General features: G+C 40.1%; 1 protein-coding gene and 1 pseudogene across 4 annotated transcripts in view; one reads left to right on the top strand and one right to left on the bottom strand.

The window, feature by feature from the left end:
• HIBCH (3-hydroxyisobutyryl-CoA hydrolase) overlaps window positions 1-19,869 on the bottom strand; it is a 104,626-nt gene that overhangs the window by 15,202 nt on the left and 69,555 nt on the right. The gene's annotated exons all lie outside the window — the stretch shown is intronic.
• Window positions 12,532-14,022, top strand: LOC149127334 (pleckstrin homology domain-containing family A member 1 pseudogene; annotated as a pseudogene).

Below are 19,869 nucleotides of genomic sequence, written 5' to 3'. Positions count from 1 at the left end.
GGCCCCGCTGTTCAACTTTCAATCCAGCTTTGTACTAATGGCCTGGGAAATCAATGGAATAAGTACTTGGGCCCCTGCAACCACATGGGAAACCCTAAAGAAGCTCCTGGCTTTTGGCTTTGGTCTGGCCCAGCCCTAGCCATTGTAGCCATTTGGGGAGTTAACCAGTGGATGGAAGATTCTCATTCTCATTCTCACTCTTATTCCCTCTCTCCCCCTCCCTCCCTCCTCCCTAACAATGCCTTTCAAATAAATCTTTAAAAAAGACATATTATGATCAACTTTTAAAATAAATATGACAATTTAAATGAAGGTGACATTTTTCTATTAAAGAAACCTAATCCACATTAAAACTTCACAAAGGAAACTTCAGATCTAGATGGAATCATGAATAATACATTTACAGATTCTTACAGAAAACAAGAAAGGAACACTTTACAACTTCTGTTATAAGCCTAGCATAACCTTGCTAGCAAACTCTGACATGAAAATTACAAGAAAAATTATAAACCAATCTTCCCCCATGAACTCAATGCAAAATCCCTATTCAAATATTAGAATCCAACTTAGCCATATATAAAAAAGACAATACAACATGACCAAATGGGGCTTAATTCAGTAATGCAAGGTTAGTTCAATATTTAAAAGTCAATCACTGTCCAAGAAATAGGCCCACATCTATATGGTCATTTGTATTTCAACAAAAGGCAACAATGCAATCCAATGGGGAAGAAAAAAGTCTTTTCAACAATTGTTCTGGAACAATTATATTATGGTATAAAAAAAAGCCTGTAGCCATATATCTCACACATACACAAAAAATTAATTTGAGATGGAAAATCACACAGATTTCTTAGAACACAGAAAGAAATACCCATAAAAGAGACTCAAAATTAAAAACCTTTGATTAAAAGTTAATAATTATAATCACATTAGGTAGAAGTCACATGATCATCAACAGATGCAGGAAAAACATATATAATAAAGTATAAAACATTCAAAATGAAGTACAACCAACCTTTTAGCCAACTATGAATAGAAGGAACATCCTTACAGTGATAAAGAATATCCACAGAAAACCTATAGACATCCCCATTTTTAATGTTCATAAAAGCTTTCCCAAAGACTAGGAATAAGACAAATATAGCTATCATCTCTTCCACAGAACATTTTGCTGGACCTGGCAGTTAGCGTAAGCAGCTGGGGGTGAAGGTAGACTAATAATGATATGGAAGGAAAGGAATGAGGGAGAGAGGGGAAAAAAGACAGAAGACAAAAGATGAAGGAAGGAACAAGAAAACATTAAATAATTATGTAAGAGAAAATTCAATGTAATACATACTATAAATAACTCACTTTAAAAATAACATGTACAGGGGCCAGCCCTGTGGTACAGTGAGTTAAAGCCCTGGCCTGCAGAATCGGTATCCCATATGGGTGCCAGTTCGAGTCCCGGCTGCTCCACTTCCAATCCAGCTCTCTGCTATGACCTGGGAAAGCAGAAGATGGCCCAACTCCTTGGGCCCCTGCACCTGTGTGGGGGACCCAGAAGAAGCTCCTGGCTCCTGGATTTGGAACAGCTCAGCTCTGGCCATTGCAGTCATTTGGGGAGTGAACCAGTGGATGGAAGACCTCTGTCTCTGGCTCTACCTCTCTCTGTAACTCTGTATTTCAAATAAATGAAATGAATCTTTAGAGAAAAAAATAAGAGTGTACAAATCATTGGATTAAAGGAAAATATACAAAATTTCAATTTTATTTCTATCAACAAATAGAAAACGAAAATTTAAAATGGTACTGTTTGCAAATGCATAAGCCATCAAATATCAGGGATACATACAATAAAAGATAGGCAAATCCAAGACTCCCAAAAAGAAAATTACAACATTATTGAGAAAAATTAATGAAGACCTAAATAAGCAGAAATCTATACTGTCCTTCCATGGAAGATTCAACATCTGCTTTCCTTTTAAAGTCTGGAATTTTTGTATATGCTATGCTGACAGTGCCTATATGACCAGTTCCCAGTGGAAGCCTCGTACATGGAGTCTCTAACATCTTCCATGTGTAGTCTCCGCTAGTTGGTGCAGGAATTAAGCCAAGTCCCATGTGACTCCACTGGAAAAAGACTCGTGGGAACTTGTACATAGTTTCCTCTAGACTCCAACTGATGATTTCCCTCTGATGGTTCAGCTTTGAATTCCTTCACTGCATGAGTACAAGAATATGCTGAGTCCTGTGAGTCATCATAGTGGGTCACTAAACCCTGGGATGGTCTTGGAGATCCCTAACATAGACAGTAATTGCCTTTTAACTTCCAGTGTAGCTGAGAAATTTTAATCATTAGTATATATGTTTTATTCTCTGCAGAGTAACCAAAAACCATTTTTAGCAGGACACAAGAGAATGAACTATAAGACAAGGTATTGGGTTGAATTATGTTTAAGTTAAATATCTCTTTTCTAGGGGCCAGCACCATGGCGTAGCAAGTAAAGCCAACACCTGCAGTGATGGCATCCCATAGGGGCACTGGTTTGGGTCTTCAACAGAAATGCATATCCATGTTACCAAAAGGCATATATAAAAATGTTCACGGCAGTACTATTTCTAACAGTAAACACCTGCAAATAACCTCAAATGTTCAACAGAAAAGAATAAATAAAGTGTGGTACATTGCCAGTGGAATAACTAACTTATAGCAATCAAAGTAAACAAACTTCTGCTATATACATACAACATGGATGAATCTTTTTTTTTTATTTTTTTTTTTGACAGAGTTAGACAGTGAGAGAGAGAGAAAGAGAAAGGTCTTCCTTTTCCGTTGGTTCACCCTCAAAATGGCTGCTATGGCTGGCGCGCTGCGCCCATCCGAAGCCAGGAGCCAGGTGCTTCCTCCTGGTCTCCCATGCGGGTGCAGGGCCCAAGCACTTGGACCATCCTCCACTGCCTTCCTGGGCCACAGCAGAGAGCTGGACTGGAAGAGGAGCAACCAGGACAGAACCCGGGGTGTCGGTGCCGCAGGCAGAGGATTAGCCAAGTGAGCCGCGGCGCCAGCCAACATGGATGAATCTCACAAATATAATGTTGATCAAGAGAACCAAGACAGATGACAGTAAAATCTCATTTACATAAAAGTCAAAATGTATAGTGTCAGAAACCAATAAAATGGCTATCCTAGGGGACAAGGAATGACTGGTTTAAACATCTGGAAGGCTCTAGAAATTATTCTGAGTGTTTGTACTGTGAAAAACTTTTGAGCTATATGTAAATGATTTCAGACTTTTTTGTATGTTTTAATAAAAAAAATATAAGTTGCTAAAACAATGCTATGCAAATCAATAAGTACAAGACATCACATTAACAAACTGAAAAATCAAAACCATGTGATTATCTCAATAGATGCAGAGAAAACATTTGATAAAATACAACACTCTTTCATGATAAAAAACCTTAAGCAAATTGGGTATAGAAGGAACATTCCTTAACTCAATCAATGCAATATATGACAAACCCACAGCCAGCATCATACTGAGTAAGGAAAAGCTGGAAGGCCACACAACAGACTCATAGAATGACAAATGCCCTAAACAGCACTCTGGCCTCAGAATCATCCCTTAAAGCATTCGGATCTTGCTAAAAATCCCACGAGAGCATTTCAGATATGGAAAGCCGAGACACAGTGGCCAAAAATGACCTACACGAAAGATCTATGTGAGTGAGATCCTGGTGGAAGGAAGGGGCCATCAAAGAAGGAGGTACATTTCTCTCAAAGGAGGAGAGAACTTCCACTTTGATTATGGCCCTGTCTAAATAATGTCGGAGTTTGTGGACTCAAGAGGCTTCCAGAACCTTGGCAGCTCATGACAAGAGCCTCAGGTGATCACTGACGTCATAAACAAGAGGTCAACTGTTAAATCAACCACAGGAGTCACTGTGCATTTGCTCCCCACGTAGGACCTCTGTCCTTAATGTGCTGTACTAAGAGAATTAATAGTAATACTAGTCTCCAAACAGTCCTTTTTTTTTTTTTTTTTTTTTGGAAAGGCAGAGTGGACAGTGAGAGAGAGAGACAGAGAGAAAGGTCTTCCTTTGCTGTTGGTTCACCCTCCAATGGCTGCCGCGGCCGGCGCACCGCGCTGATCCAATGGCAGGAGCCAGGTACTTCTCCTGGTCTCCCATGTGGGTGCAGGGCCCAAGCACTTGGGCCATCCTCCACTGCACTCCCTGGCCACAGCAGAGAGCTGGCCTGGAAGAGGAGCAACCGGGACAGAATCCGGCGCCCCAACCAGGACTAGAACCCGGTGTGCTGGCGCCGCAAGGCAGAGGATTAGCCTAGTGAGCCGTGGCACTGGCTCAAACAGTACTTTATACTGTGTGTCTGTGTGGGTGCAAACTGTTGAAAATCTTTACTTAGTACAGAGTTGATCTACTGTATATAAAGATAATTAAAAATAAATTTTATTGAAGAATGGGATGGGAGAGGGAGTAGCAGGTGGGATGGTTTGGGGATGGTAGGGCAGGTATGAGGGGAAGAATCCTTATAATCCAAAAGTTGTACTCATGAAATTTACATTTATTAAATAAAAGTCTTCTATTAAAAAAAGGAATAAAAGAGAATTTCTGCAATCTGGAAAAAAAAAAGGAAAAACTGGAAGCATTTCCACTAAGATCTGGAACCAGATGAGGATGCCCACTCTCAGAATGGCTATCAAAATAGTGCTGGAAATTTTAGCCAAAACCACTAGGCAAGGAAAAGAAATCAAAGGAATACAAATTGAAAAGGAGGAAATCAAATTATCCCTGTTTGCAGATACAAGGATCCTATATATAGGGAAACCAAATGACTCCACAAAGAGACTATTGGAATTCATAAGAGTTGATTAAGTGGCAGGATATAAAATCAACACACAAAAATCAATGCCATGTATATCCACAGATAATACATGGCTGAAAAAGAATTTGTAGATCAGAAAGAATTTGAAAGAATTGTAAGACCATTTACAATAGCTACAAAAAAATACCTTGGAATAAATTTAACTAAGGAGGTGAAAGATCTCTATGAGGAAAATTACAAAACATTAAAGACATAGAAGGCACAAAAGAATGGAAAAAATCATCTATATGTTTGTACACTGGAATAATTAATATCATCAAAATGTCCATACTACCAAACACAATTTACAAGATTCAGTGTGATCTCAAAATACCAACAACATTTTTTATGGTCTAGAAAAAAATGGTGCCAAAATTCACATGGAAACACAAGAGACCATGAATAGCTGAAGCAATCTTAAACAACAAAAACAAAGCTGGAGGCATCACAATACCAGATTTCATGACATTCCACAGGGCAGTTGTAATCAAAATAGCTTTGGGCATAGCAGGTAAAGCCACTGCCTGCAATGCCGACATCCCACATGGGCGGCAGTTCGAGTCCCAGCTGCTCTACTTCTAATCCAGTTCTCTGCTATGGCCTAGGGAAGCAGTGGAGATTCTTCAAAGATCTAAAAACCTACCATATAACTCAGCCATCCCATTCCTGGGAATTTACCAAACAAAATGAAATCAGCATATGAAAAGTTATCTGTATCACTCCCCCCACTTTTTTTTTTTTAAAGATTTATTGTATTTTATTTGAAAGAGTTACACAGAGAGAGAAAGAGAGGCAGGGAGTGGGAGGGGGAGGGGGAGAGGGAGGGAGAGGGAGGGAGAGAGAAGGAGAGAGAGGGAGGGAGGGAGAGGGAGAGAGGGGGAGGGAGAAGGAAAGAGAAGGAAAGAGAGGGAGAGAGAGGAAGAGAGAGGGGGAGAGAGGGGGAGAGAGGGGGAGAGAGGGGGAGAGAGGGGGAGAGGGGGAGGGGGAGAGGGAGGGAGAGAGAGAGTTCTTCCATCCACTGCTTCACCCCCAAATTGATGCAACAGCCAGAGCTGCACCAATCCAAAGCCAGGAGCCAAAAGCTTCTTCCAGGTCACTCATGTGGGTGCAGGGGCCTAAGGACCGGGGCCATCTTCTACTGTTTTCCCATGCCATAGCACAGAGCTGGATCAGAAGTGGAGCTGCTGGGACTTGAACTGGTACCCATATGGGACGCCAGCACTGTAGGCAGCAGCTTTACCCGCTACGTCACAGCGCAGGACCCTGTACCCCCTTTTTATTATAGCTCAATTCACAATAGTTAATATATGGAAATAACCCAGATATCCAGCAGCTGATAACTGAATAAAGAAAATGTGGTATATATACACTATGGAATACCACTTAGCCTTAAAAAATATTGAAATCCTGCCTTTTACAACAAAATGGATATAACTGGAAATCACCGTTCTTAGTGAAATAAGTCAGTCCCAAAAAGACAATATATTTTCCCTGATTTGTGGTGACTAATATAGAGTACCCAAAATATGTAATGCTTATGAGCTAAGCTGACATTTCAAGATTTGAAATCTCAAAGTATACCCTTTTCTATACTCTTGAGGAACAATGGTTTTTTCTTTTTTTAAAAAAAAAAAGATGTATTCATTTGAAAGGCAGAATTACAGGGAGAGGGAGGGAGGGAGGGAGGGAGGGAAAGAGTCTTTCATCTGCTAGTTCACTCCCCAAATGGCTGCAATGGCTTGAGCTGGGCCAATCTGAAGCCAGGAGCCTCTTCTGGGTCTCCCACATGGGTGCGGGGGCCCAAGCACTTGAGCTGTCTTCCATTGCTTTCCCAGGCCATTAGCAGAGAGAGGGATCCGACACGAAGCAGCTGGGACTCAAATCAGCACCCATATGGCATGCCAATTTCACAGGTAGAGGCTTAACCTACTACGCCATAGTGCCAGCCCCAGAACAATGGTTTTTCTACTTACTACTTGTTGAATTCTTTATTTAGTGGGTAGTTAAGCCTATGATTATAAAATAAACTGAAAGTATGTCATTGTAAAATTTAAAAGAAAAAGCAAAAAGGAAGGAACAGGGAGGGTGGGAGCAGGGGCAGGAGGGAGTGTAAGTTGGGAAGTATTATGTTCTTAAATCTATGAATTACATAACATTTGTTTGCTTTATATAAATAAAAAAAATTAAAGAAAAAACACAACTCAGAAACAACCACTGATTTCAAACTCTTGAGGTGTCTTACCAACTGGCCCCAATCATCTTTTTGGCTATATTTTCTCATACTTTATTCCTTGTTCCTCACTCCACATTTCCCAAACATCTTTCCTTTGGTTCCATGTGGAATACACTTTGCCACTTTGCAACTCACTTTCATATTTTAGACTCTGCTCAGATGTCACTTTCTCTGTGAAGCCTTTCAGATGCCACCATTTTCTGGAAAGTCATAGTAATTTGTACAAGCCTCCACTCTGGTGACACTTACCATACTGTACAACTATTTATTGATCTGTGTGTTTCTCTAAACTGTGACTTCCCTGAAAACAAGTACTCAATCATCATTTTTGTACCTGAATGCCCAGTACAGCATCTTATTCAGTCATCATACCTGCCATGGGAATTGCTCTGTGATAGGTGCTTGGAAATATAGGGGTAAGCAAACAACCCAGGAGCTTATGAGTCTACACTTGCTATCACTCAACAAAGCAAAAAAGAGGTAGAGAGAAAAAGACACAGGACAGGGATAAGCACATAGAGGTGCACAGATCTTTATGGACCAGCATTGCCATTTTATGGTGTGTTACAACACTGTCACTAAAGGTCTGAAGCTGTGCTATACTTTTATAAGATTTAGATGGGAAATATTTCTTAGCATCTGTCCTCAGAGTTAAATGAAATTAAGCCAAAGAACTTAATCCACAAGTATCACATCATATCATCTGTTATTTTAAAGCAAGCAACAAAAGCCTTGATATATCCGGTTAAATAGGTGTCTGATTTTCAAAATTAGTTTAAATCATAGTTTATAGAGTTTTCACTATAATTGTGAATGGTTTCCTAAGTAAGCATTTTATACTAATGTTATATACTTACATCTGCATTTCTACAAATGTTCAGACAATAAACCAATACAAATATAAAATACTAGCATGTCAAAGTCTATTTCACAGACTACAGCAGTTTCACAGAAACATTTTCAAATATATTTTCACCCATCTGAAATGTATATAAAGACCAACACCCTTTACTTAAATAAATGATACTAGTATTTATTTTCTCATCTACAGTAAAAGGCTTAGAGCCAGTACCAGAAAGTGCCTTTTTCAACCTGATCTTGGAATTTTCCAGTAATTTCTCAAAGCCATTATCAATGGGGCTGGTATTGTGGCACAGCAGGTGAAGTTGCCACCTGCAACGCCAGCATCCCATTTGGGTACCAGATGGAGTCTGGCTGTTCCACTTCTGGTCCAGCTCCCTGCTAATGTGCCTGGGAAAGCAGTTTAGGATGACCCAAGTGCTTGGGCCCCTGCTACCTACATGGGAGGCCCAGATGAAGCTTCTGGTCCTGGCTTTGGACTGGCCCAACTCTCGATGTTGTGGCCTTTTGAGGAGTGAACCAGTGAATGGAAGATCTCTGCCTTTCCCTCTCTGTAACCCTGCCTTTCAAATATATTTTTTTAAATTAACCATTTAAAGTGAAAACACTGGGGCTGGTGCTGTGGTGTAGGGGTAAAGCCACTGCCTGCAGTGTCGGCATCCCATATGGGTGCTGGTTTGAGTCCCAGCTCTCCACTTTTGATCCATCCCCATGCTTATGGCCTGGGGAAACACTGGAAGATGGCCCAAATGTTGGGCCCCTGCACCCATGTGGGAGACCTGAAAGAAGCTCCTGGCTCCTGGCTTCAGATCTGCCCGGCTCCAGCCATTGCGGCCATTTGGGGAATGAACCAGTGGATGGAAGATCTCTGTCTCTCCCCCTCTCTCTGTAACTCTGCCTTTCAAATAAATAAATATATCTTTAAAATGAAAACATAGTATCTGAAGATATAAGCATTGCTATTTCATGATATTCTAATTGCTTATGACAGCATTTAAGGGTTACTTATCTCAGTGGACTGAAAACCTGTTTTCCTGTCTACATAAATCCCCTTATGATTTTTTTATACTCTTTCCCAAAGGCTCAATGTATCCACCAATGCTGCCATTAAATTGCTCTTATTAAGAGCAACACATAGTATAGTGTAATGGATGCCTTCAGCAAGTATAATGCACAATTCTATAGATCAAACCTTTTAAACATAATTTGGTATGCCATTTTATGTCTTAAAATAATTAGTCTTATTGGATAATTTACATATATGAGAAATCATCATTTTAAGTGTATACTTCTGTAAGTTTTGATCAATGTATACAATTCTGTAAGTATTCCCACAGTCAAGACAGAACATTTCTATCACCCTCAAGGGTTCTTCTTATCATGATCTTACCCCCTGGCGCCAGATATGTTTCCTGTCCCTATGGCTTTATCTTTTATAGAGTATCATAGAAATAAAGCCATAAAGTAGGAGTTCCTTCGTGTCTGCCTTCATTCACCTGACATAATGCTTATGAGATTCATCTATGTTGCTGTATGGATCAGTAGCTCGTTCCTTTTTTCGGAGATGAGCAGTCCTGCATTATGTGACTATTTCACAATATGCTAATTCACTCAGTAGCTAGCAGAGACTGGGTTGTTTCTAGATTTCTGGCTAAGATAAATGAAGCTACTATGAACATGTAAGTCACAAGTATTTGTGCACACTCATGTTTATGTTTTCCTGTGTAACTCTCCAGCAGCTGAGTTTTATGGTAGATATGTGTCGAACTTCATAAGAATGTACCAAACCTTTCTCTGAAGGGAGGAGAGAACTTCCACTTTGAATATGGCCTTGTCTAAATAAGATTGGAGTTGGTGAACTCAAGAGGCTTCCAAAGCCTTGGCAGCTCATGACAAGAGCCTTGGGTGATTACTGACGTCATAAATAAGAATGTCAATTGTTAAATAAACAACAGGAGTCACTGTGTACTTACTCCCCGTGTAGGACCTCTGTCCTTAATGCGTTGTACTATGCAAATTAACAGTAAAACTACTACTCAAACGGTACTCTATACTTTGTGTGTCTGTGTGGGTGCAAACTGTTGAAATCTTTACTTAGTATATGCTAAGTTGATCTTCTGTATTATAAAGATAATTGAAAATGAATTTTGATGAAGAATGGGATGGGAGAGGGAGTGGGAGATGGGATGGCTGCAGGTGGGAGGGAGGTTATGGGGGAAAAGCCGCTAGAATTCAAAAGTTGTACTTTGGAAATTTATATCTATTAAATAAAAGTTGAAAAAAAAAAAAAAAAAAAAAAAAAGAAAGTTCCAAACTTTCCTGCCAGTAATTTTTGAGTTCTAGGTGTTCCATGTTCTTAGCAACCCTTGGTATTGGTTTTGTCACTTTTCAAATTTTAGACACTCTAATGGGTACACAATGACACCTCACTGTGGTTTCAATTTGCATTTTCCTAATGATTAAAGATCTTGAGTTTTTTTCATATGCTTACTCACAATTCATGTATCTTCTTTGGCAAAGTGTCTAACTTTTCCCTTTTTAAATAGTGGTGTTGGTATCCTTATTAAGTTATAGCAGTTTACATATATAGAATTAAAGTCTTCTATCAAATATATATTTTGGAAATATTTTTTCCCAATCTGTGGTTTCATCTCATTTTCTTGACAGCATCTTTGGAAAAGCAAAAGCAACTAATTATATTAACTCATTAGGTCTTTTTGGTTTTATAGTTTGTGCTTTTTAAATTTTTAAAAAACTCGGGCTAACCTAAACTAATAATGGAATTAATTTCTTCAGTGTTTTCTTTAAAATGTGCTACAGAGCAGGCATTTAATTTAACAGTTAAGACTCCAGCCTCCCACCTCAGAGTACCTGGGTTTGATACCTGGCTCTGGCTCCTGATGCCAGCAGCTGGGCTCTGGCCACCCTGTGGTACACCTAGATTCAGTTCCCAATTCTCTGCTTCAGCTCCAGCCCAGCCTTGGCTATTGTAGGTACTTGGGGAATGACCCAGTAGACAATTCTATCTCTGTCTCTCAAATAAAAATTGAAAAGAAAAATCTAAAAAGAAAAAAAAAGTGATACAGTTCTAGCTCTTACATTTATGTGTCTAATCTATTTTGAATTGAACACAATGCAAGAATCAATTCTTTTGTCACCTTGCATATGGATATCCAATTGCTTCAAGATGATTTTTGAAGACTATTTTTCCCCCACTGAATTATCTTGGGTATTCAGGGCAGCCTCGACTCTGGTTTTAATTTACTCCTACTACTGAGGCATGAACCTTCTGACAGATGGTAACATAAATTTTTCCCAGACTGGAATGAGCCCTGTTACTTATTCAGACCAATGCTTTCCTATGATTCTTTCACTGCTTTTATGGGATTTTACCTTAAACATGTACAGATCAATATTCTGCAAAGTTCTCCACAAACAAAGTGAATGTATTCTGTTTACCTTCTCTCAAGAATCACATACCTGAACTTAGTTGTTTCATGTATTTTGTCCACAAAATGTTTTAGCAGGAAAACAATTACTATAGTGTCGCTCCCCCTCTTCATGGAGGAACGACACAGGACCCTGCGCTGTTCTTTTGTCTGCTCGGCCCTCCCCAGGTTTGCTGCTGGTTCTCCCCGGGTTGGCTACCGACCCTTCCACCTCCGTGGAAGGGCGGTTCCCCCTGCCACTTTCCCCACTTCCGCGGGGGAGCGGCACACCGCCGGCCGGCTTTCAGTCTAAGTTCCCCGGGCTAACCTGGCGAAATGCAACCTATAGCTTACATCTCCGCTCCCGGTTTGGCTTCCCGTCTTTTGCTCCCCGGGCTAATCTGACGGATTCCAACCTGGCTTATGTCTCCGCCTCTGGTTTTAGATTTTCCCCTTTTGTTCCCCGGGCTGACTTGAAGAATTCCAACCTGGCTTACGTCTCCGCCTCAGCCTGCCCCCGCGGCTTCATCCTCCCTAACATATTTTTCTCTACCCGGTATGTTTCCTAACTTTTCTTCCAACAATATTCCCCTCTCATTTCTCCTGGCTTCTCCCCACAGTCCGTATCCGAGTCTAAGTTTCTTCTAGGTTTCACTTTCGCTTTCGACCTTAGAGATTTCTCCCAGTTTCCCCCCGTAGTCCGTATCCGAGTCTATGCCTAGGCTTTCAATAGCTTCTTCCGGCACCTTTTCCATCCGGCTTTTCCCTAGGCTCTGCTAGTCTCTCTCTTCGGTATTTTCCCGCTTCTTCCCTCCTAGGTTTCCTATCCGAGTCATGGCACCATTATGTCGCTCCCCCTCTTCGTGGAGGAGCGACACTATAGCAGTTAATTCTCCATGAATTCACGTTACATTGGTAATTCTCAAAGCTTACAGAAAGATTAGTGATTTTTTAATTTTTTTTTAGGTTTTCTTGTTAGCATTTTGCTGCTCTTCTCTCTTAAAATCTACGTCCTGGGTGCAGGCAGGCCTTCGTGGGCAACGTCCAGGCAGCTCCATGCCTGTGAGAGCTGGAACTGTGGCTATGTGTGTGCTCTAGGCGAAGGTCATGGTAAAGTTTGACATGAGGAGAGCAGCCACACTGGAGTGGGGTGTGACTGGGCAGGAGGCAGCAGTGGTAGGGCTCTGGGAGCACCACGCTGGCTGAGGCGAGTGGGGAGGCAGTCACGTGACCACCCTGGGGGCTGGCGGTGCTGTATAATGTTCAAGCCCACAGATGCCTTCTGTGGATTGTCAGAATCGCTTCTGTGGTTTTCTTGACATTGAAGAAAATGAAAACAGTGGGAAATTTCTTTGAAGGTACTTCATACTGGATACCAGAGAAGACAGTTTTGTACAGTACATTGATAGTCCACAGAACCTACCCTCTGGATCATCACGTGTTGGAGCCATCAAACTGACCTATATTTCAAAGGTAAGTGGTGCATCTAAGCTAAGGCCAAAGGTTAGGTTCAGTTTTGTATGAATGCAGAAATGAGAAAATACTTCCTACAAGCTAATGATCAGCAGGATCTAGTAGAATGTGGTAAATGTGCTGAACAAAGCTATAAAAATTACAGCACCAAAGCAGTCAGACCCACAGCCTAGTTCTGATAACCTACGTCGCCAAGGTGAATGTGGGAAAAAGCAAGCGTCTTACAGAATGGATATTGCTGGTGGTGTTCCCATCATGACTCCAACTCAGAAACAAGTGAACGAATGTGGTGAAAGTACCAACAAATAATTTGAAATGGTTACAAAGCCATCTTCCTTACTTTACTCCTAAACACCCCTGATAGTGCAGTTATCAAAGCTGGATATTGTGTAAAACAAGGAGCAGTGACGAGAAACAGGAAGAGAAGACATTTTCAGTTGGATGAAAACACAATAAGCTACTTCAAATCTGAACTGGAAAAGGAACCTCTCCATATAATATCACTTAAAGAAGTTCATAAAGTCCAGGAATGTAAGCAAAGTGACATAATGATGAGGGACAACCTCTTTGAAATTTTCACAACATCCCGAATTTCTATGTACAGGCTGACGGCCCCAAGGAGATGCACAGCTGGCTTAAAGCAGTCTCTGGCGCCATGTGGCACAGCGGGGCCCGGCTGATTGGCAACCGCTGAGCATTCCACCTGTCAAAAGCCAAACACATTTTCCACCCTGCCGGTGCAGCAGCAGCAGCCACCTCACATTCCACAGCCTCTCATAGCAACTCTCTGGTCTCAAGCTTTGCCATGGAGAAGCGAGGACTTTACGAATCCCTTGCCAAGGTCACATCAGGGAACTTCAAGGTCCAGATTGTCTCTCCAAGAGAACCAGCTTCTAAAGTAACTGAGTGAGCTCTGCTAAAACCCGAGTAAAAACGGCCCTCAGGAAAAAGACTGTGACCCAGCGGGTCTGGATGACGCAAGCTTCCAGTCAGTGATGTGTGAGGTGAAAGCACACAGAGCCAGCCTGGCTCTTCCACCCCTCAGCTTCCTTTTCTGAGGCTGCTAGCCAGAGATGAGAGAGGGTCAGGTGGTTCCTAGTGCATATGCTGCACTGCCTCTGAACTGTACTCTTTATAAGCTGGTGAACCAAGAATCTAGCGAGTGGCCAAATGAAATAGAATTTTTTTGATAAAGAAAGAAAACCTAAGTGTTCAGTATCAGCTATCTAAAGCTTTGTGTGTTCCCATGTGGTTGGTAAAAACGTGTGTGTGATAGCCTTGTTTTCGTAGTGACCTTGAGTTTAAATGCTTAACAACTTAAAACATTAAAAATGCTTATTAATTTTGAGTCATTTTTAAAAAATGCTACTGTGGCTTCCCATTAAAGGTCAATAGTTACAAGTTACAGACTCTTATTGGTTAACATTATCAAATGATGATACTAAACTCATGATGCTGTGGTGCTGATTTATTCTGCAATGTGGATATTTTGAAATTATAACCATCTTTGACGTCCTGGATATCAGGGTGTGTGGTGAGTTTTGCGTAGAGGAATTTATCAGACCATTGTTGAAGGTTATGGGTTATGCGGGGGTAGAAAAAAGGGGAAAACTAGAATTCAAATGACTATAGCATAGACTTTTGTTTGAAAAAGCTTTGTCAGAACGTGTGGCAGCTAGTGCATTTTTTCAGTGAAAATTATCTGGTAGGAAATTTTGGGGAGATCTGATTTTCTTACAAAGTTTTGTAAATAGTTCTTATTTCTACATGTGGATCAGTAAAAGACCTCAAGTTTATATGTAAAGACATAACTGCCCTTAGTTAGGAATAGTTGTGGCCCCTACTTTTTGTCTCTGATAAACTATATTCAAGTACTTGTGTTTTTTTTTCAACTTGTTTAGGAATGTTTTGAGATTAATATGCTCAATAGTCCTGCATAATTGATTTTAAACATTAGGGTAAAATTAATTTCCACTAGTAATAGTTTAATGTGCTAAATAAGGTTGCATTTTACATTAGAGATACCAGAAAGCTGATATTTCACTACCTGTGCAATATGTATGTTTTAAAATGCAAATTTGAATATATATTTAGGCATAAGGATGTCATATATTTAAGTACCTCTCCTAAAAATCTCTAGTTTCAGGTGTTGAACTGTAGACCAGTTTGAGCAAATACTGTGTTTGGTTCAGTCAAACATTAAGAAAACAATCTTAAATTTCACATGCTGCTATTTTTATATTTTTGCCTTTTAACTGTATTGTTTTGTCTTGAATTCATACATATCAGTTTCTCCTTTTCATTTTCTAAGATGACTTGTCACAGAGAGAGAGAAATTTCCTCCTGAAGTAGTGGGGGTTCAGAGATTAAGATATATTATACTAAAAGTGCATTGTTTCAGTTTAATAATCCATATGCATAAGAAGGCACCACACAACTTTTTTATTCATAAGCTAATATTTTTATATATATATATTTTGACAGGCAGAGTGGACAGTGAGAGAGAGAGACAGAGAGAAAGGTCTTCCTTTGCCGTTGATTCACCCTCCAATGGCCGCCGCGGCCGGCGTGCTGTGGCCGGCGCACCGCACTGATCCGATGGCAGGAGCCAGGTACTTATCCTGGTCTCCCATGGGGTGTAGGGCCCAAGCACTTGGGCCATCCTCCACTGCACTCCCTGGCCACAGCAGAGAGCTGGCCTGGAAGAGGGGCAACCGGGACAGAATCCGGCACCCCAACCGGGACTAGAACCCGGTGTGCCGGCGCCGCAAGGCGGAGGATTAGCCTAGTGAGCCGCAGCGCCAGCCCATAAGCTAATATTTTAAAGTTATATTTAGATTCTTTTCTCTTCTGCAGCTACATTTAAAAATGATAGAATGAAAAGATTTTAAGTGGTTACCACTTTTTCTGTGATATATCCATTATATTGGCTTTTTTGAAAGTTCCTTTTTCATGAACACACAGAAAAAACCTTGCATAGACACTGTAATATTCAAAAGTCTGATACTATTTTCTTTGTTACAACTTCCACATGCATGTTCATTTTAGCATATTTTGGTATTGGTAATTTGCTATACTTCACAGTAGCAAAATATGAACTCTATTTTGGGCCTTTTTATAGAAATACCCTTATTCAATACATAGGAAAGTGTTCTTGTGATTGTCAGGGTCTCCTAATATTTATCTCAATTCTTTTAAAAGTCTATGGAAATTATTTAATTATTTTAAAACTTACACTTTTCTTGTAAATATCTTACATCTGAAATGTCAAAAAAAAAACCCACTTTGAATACTTTAATACTTGTTGCAATTTTTTTGTGTATATAACATGTTTCCTTTCAGCACAGGAATGTGTGCATCCTAGTGGTTAATGTTATGTCTGTCATCTTTATATGTTAAACTGGTTCAAAACTAATGATTTGAGAATAAACTACTCAGAATTCAGAAAAAAAAAAAAAATCTATGCCCTGGCTATCAATCTCAGTTTCTCTACTTTTCCCATTTTTTAGCATATGAATTCTCTAGAAAAGTCTGTAAAATTCTTATAAGTTAACTTTTCTAAATATAAAACTTTGAATTTCACCTATTCTTCACAAAATGGATATTTTAAATTCAAATAGATGTAACTCACATTGGTAATTAGGAAGAAATTCTGAAGAATTTTGAGTCCTCTAGTATTACAAAAATAATGTATATGTCCTCTTTCTAAGGCTTTAACTAACTAGACTATCCCATGTCAATAATGAATAAAACACTTACATGAGTCAAAGCAACACTAGCTTCCCCAACCATTTGCTTAGGGCCACCTTGCTGGATATTAATTAGATCTGCAGTTCCCGGTTTATGTTTCTCTGTCAGGCCATGGACTTCATACCCTCCTTGGCCCTTCTAAGGCATGGTTATCCATTTAGATTACTTTCTATGGCTTAGTGTTCTTGCTGAGGGTTGAAGGCAGGGAGAAGAAATCTCAATTGCTTTATGCATACTTCTTTGATTGTTATTATCTCTGGAATTCCAGAAACAATATATATCTCTCATTAGCCCTGAGAAAGCTTCTTCGCTATGGCAAGCCTACTAGTCTCATCAGCAGAAAAGTGAGATTAAAAAAGAGCCAGGTATGTCCCATATCAGAGGATCTGGGTTTGATGCCTGACCCTGACTCTGGCTCCTGACTCCAACTTCCTAATGCAGACCATGGGAGGCAGCAGAGCAGCAGCAACTGAGGACTGACCACTCACAGGGAAACCTAGAATAAGTTCCCCGCTCCCAGCTTTGGTCTAGCTGAGCCCAGAGCCATGGTGGGCATCTGAGTACACCAGCAGGATGAGAGCTAGCTCGCTCTCAAAATCTCCCCAACCCCTTTCTCCCTCAAAATTAAAAAAAAAAAAAATGTAAACCAAGGATTTTCAACAAAATCTTTTTTTCCCAAAAAAAAAAAAAAAAAAAAAAAAAAAAAAAAGGCTTGAGTAATTCCAACCTAAAGCATTAAAAAAGGTATACTGGGACTTTAGAGAGGTGAGTTAGGACTTTGGAGGAAAAAATCAAGGAAAGCATGTGAGAGAAAATAAAAGAAGGTACTATAAAAATTTCAACCACTGTAAACAAATTACAACTTCCTCATGTTTGTTATTTTTAAAACTTCATATGCTATCCTATAGTAAAAACTGTAAAAATCTAAAGAAAAAAAATTTTTAATTCTATGCTTTAACAATCAGCAAATACATTGAAAAGACTGTGTCCTTCCTGACAAACAACCTTGGACAGAAAGGAGCTGCCACTACACAGAGCAGATAACTGCAACTTAGAGCACAACAAGATGAGATTGCTGGGGCCTGCACAAGGCCGACGGGACTCTGAGGAGCCCACGCAGGTTAGGAGCAATCCCAGAGGCTTCCAAGCCCAAGTGTTAACAACATTCTTTAAACTGTGCTCAATCATTTGATCAGCAAACCTTCCAACAAATCATTAATAACCTTTTGTCTTTCAGGGTTGTTTTCTGGTATGTTTCTAGTTGACATAATTAAAAGGAGTCCCGCAATTAAGCTGCGTCAAGGAAGAGGCAGTGGGAATTTTTAGATTCCCATATCATGCTGTTCACAGCAGATACTGCTATTTTGGAGCAGCATGCATTCACCATGGCTGTAGATCAACTGGATAAAAATGACTCTGTCCTTCCAATGAGTGCTTATGGTGACCCAGCTGTGACAGGCGGTTTGTCAAGTATCCTTTTCTGAATACGGAATAATCACATGGCCTGGAGAACAGAAAGAAAACTCATAGCCATCTAGTTCCTATCCCCTCAGTTCAGGGGCAGGCCTGTGATTTTAAAATAATCCATTAGTTGCACATCTGTACTGCTTTTTTTTTCCTGTATTGCTTTAAAGCAACATCATACAGTATATGAGGTAATGTGCTATTTTCAAATGGAGTCACTAAGTGCATACTTAATTAGGCCTTACTGATGGGAAAACCCCATAGAAAACCCTAGATTCTATATTGCACTAGAAACAAGACAACCAACTTAAAATAGGACACTTTGAAATAGAAAATAATTATCTATATTTAGGCAATCATTCTTGAAAGTTGTCAAAAACAACCCACTTTTGCGAGTTAAGGAAATACTATTGTAAAGCTGATCTGTGTACCCTAATTTGTGCCTATCCTTGAAAATTACAAAAATTCCAATAGTGAATAAGATCCTAAAGAGGCAAATTAACTTGGGATTCCCCCTGTAGAATATAGTAACAATTGGGGCTGGCATTGTGGCACAATAGATTAAGCTACTGCCTGCATTGCTAGAATCTCATATGGGTGCCAGTTGGAGTACTGGCTGCTCCACTTACAATTCAACTCCCTGCTAATGAGCCTGGGAAAGCAATGGAGGATGGCCCAACTACTTGGCCTGACACCCATGTGGGAGATCCAGATGGAGTTCCAGGCTCCTGACATTAGCCTGGCCCAGACCTGGCCACTGTGGCCATTTGGGGAGTGAATCAGAAGATAGAAGATCTCTGTCTCTTATATTTTACAGCGATCACTTTTCAGTTAAGTTTCAGCACTTAAGAAGAATTGTGTATTGATTACAGTATTCAACCAAAAGTATTAAGTAGAACAAACAAAAAAAATACTAAAAGGGATAACATATTAAGCTGTTCATCAACAGTCAGGGTGAGGGCTGATCAAGTCACTGTTTCTCATAGTGTTCATTTCACTTTAACAGGTTTCCTTTTTGGTGCTCAGTTAGTTGTCACCTATCAAGGAGAACAAGTGGTATTTGTCCCTTTGGGATTGGCTTATTTCACTCAGCATAATGTTTTCCAAATTCCTAACAGGGATCACTTTTCAGTTAAAATTTAAACACCTAAGAACAATTGTGTGTTAATTACAGAGTTCAACCAATGGTACTGGAACAAAAAAAAAAAATACTAAAATGGGTAAAGTATTACATTGTACATCAACCGTCAGGACAAGAGCTGATCAAGTCACTGTTTCTCATAGTGTCCATTTCACTTCAACAAGTTTCCCCTTTGGTGCTCAGTTAGTTGTCGCCAATCAGGGAGAACATATGATATTTGTCCCTTTGGGACTGGCTTAATTCACTCAGCATGATGTTTTCCAAATTCCTCCATCTTGTTGCAAATGACCGGGTTTCGTTGTTTTTGACTGCTGTATAGTATTCTATAGAGTACATGTCCCATAATTTCTTTATCCAGTCTACTGTTGATGGGCATTTGGGTTGGTTCCACATCTTAGCTATTGTGAATTGAGCTGCAATAAACATTAATGTGCAGACAGCTTTTTTGTTTGCCAATTTAATTTCCTTTGGGTAAATTCCAAGGAGTGGGATGGCTGAGTTGAATGGTAGGGTTATATTCAGGTTTCTGAGGAATCTCCAGACTGACTTCCAGAGTGGCTTAACCAGTTTGCATTCCCACCAACAGTGGGTTAGTGTCCCTTTTTCCCCACATCCTCTCCAGCATCTATTGTTGGTAGATTTCTGA

The sequence above is a fragment of the Oryctolagus cuniculus genome, chromosome 3, assembly GCF_051225735.1.
Source record: "Oryctolagus cuniculus isolate XC-2025 breed Fujian yellow rabbit chromosome 3, ASM5122573v1, whole genome shotgun sequence".
Classification (NCBI taxonomy): Eukaryota; Metazoa; Chordata; class Mammalia; order Lagomorpha; family Leporidae; genus Oryctolagus; species Oryctolagus cuniculus.
Note: the sequence above shows the minus strand (reverse complement) of the source record. Positions and strands in the feature narration are given on the sequence as shown.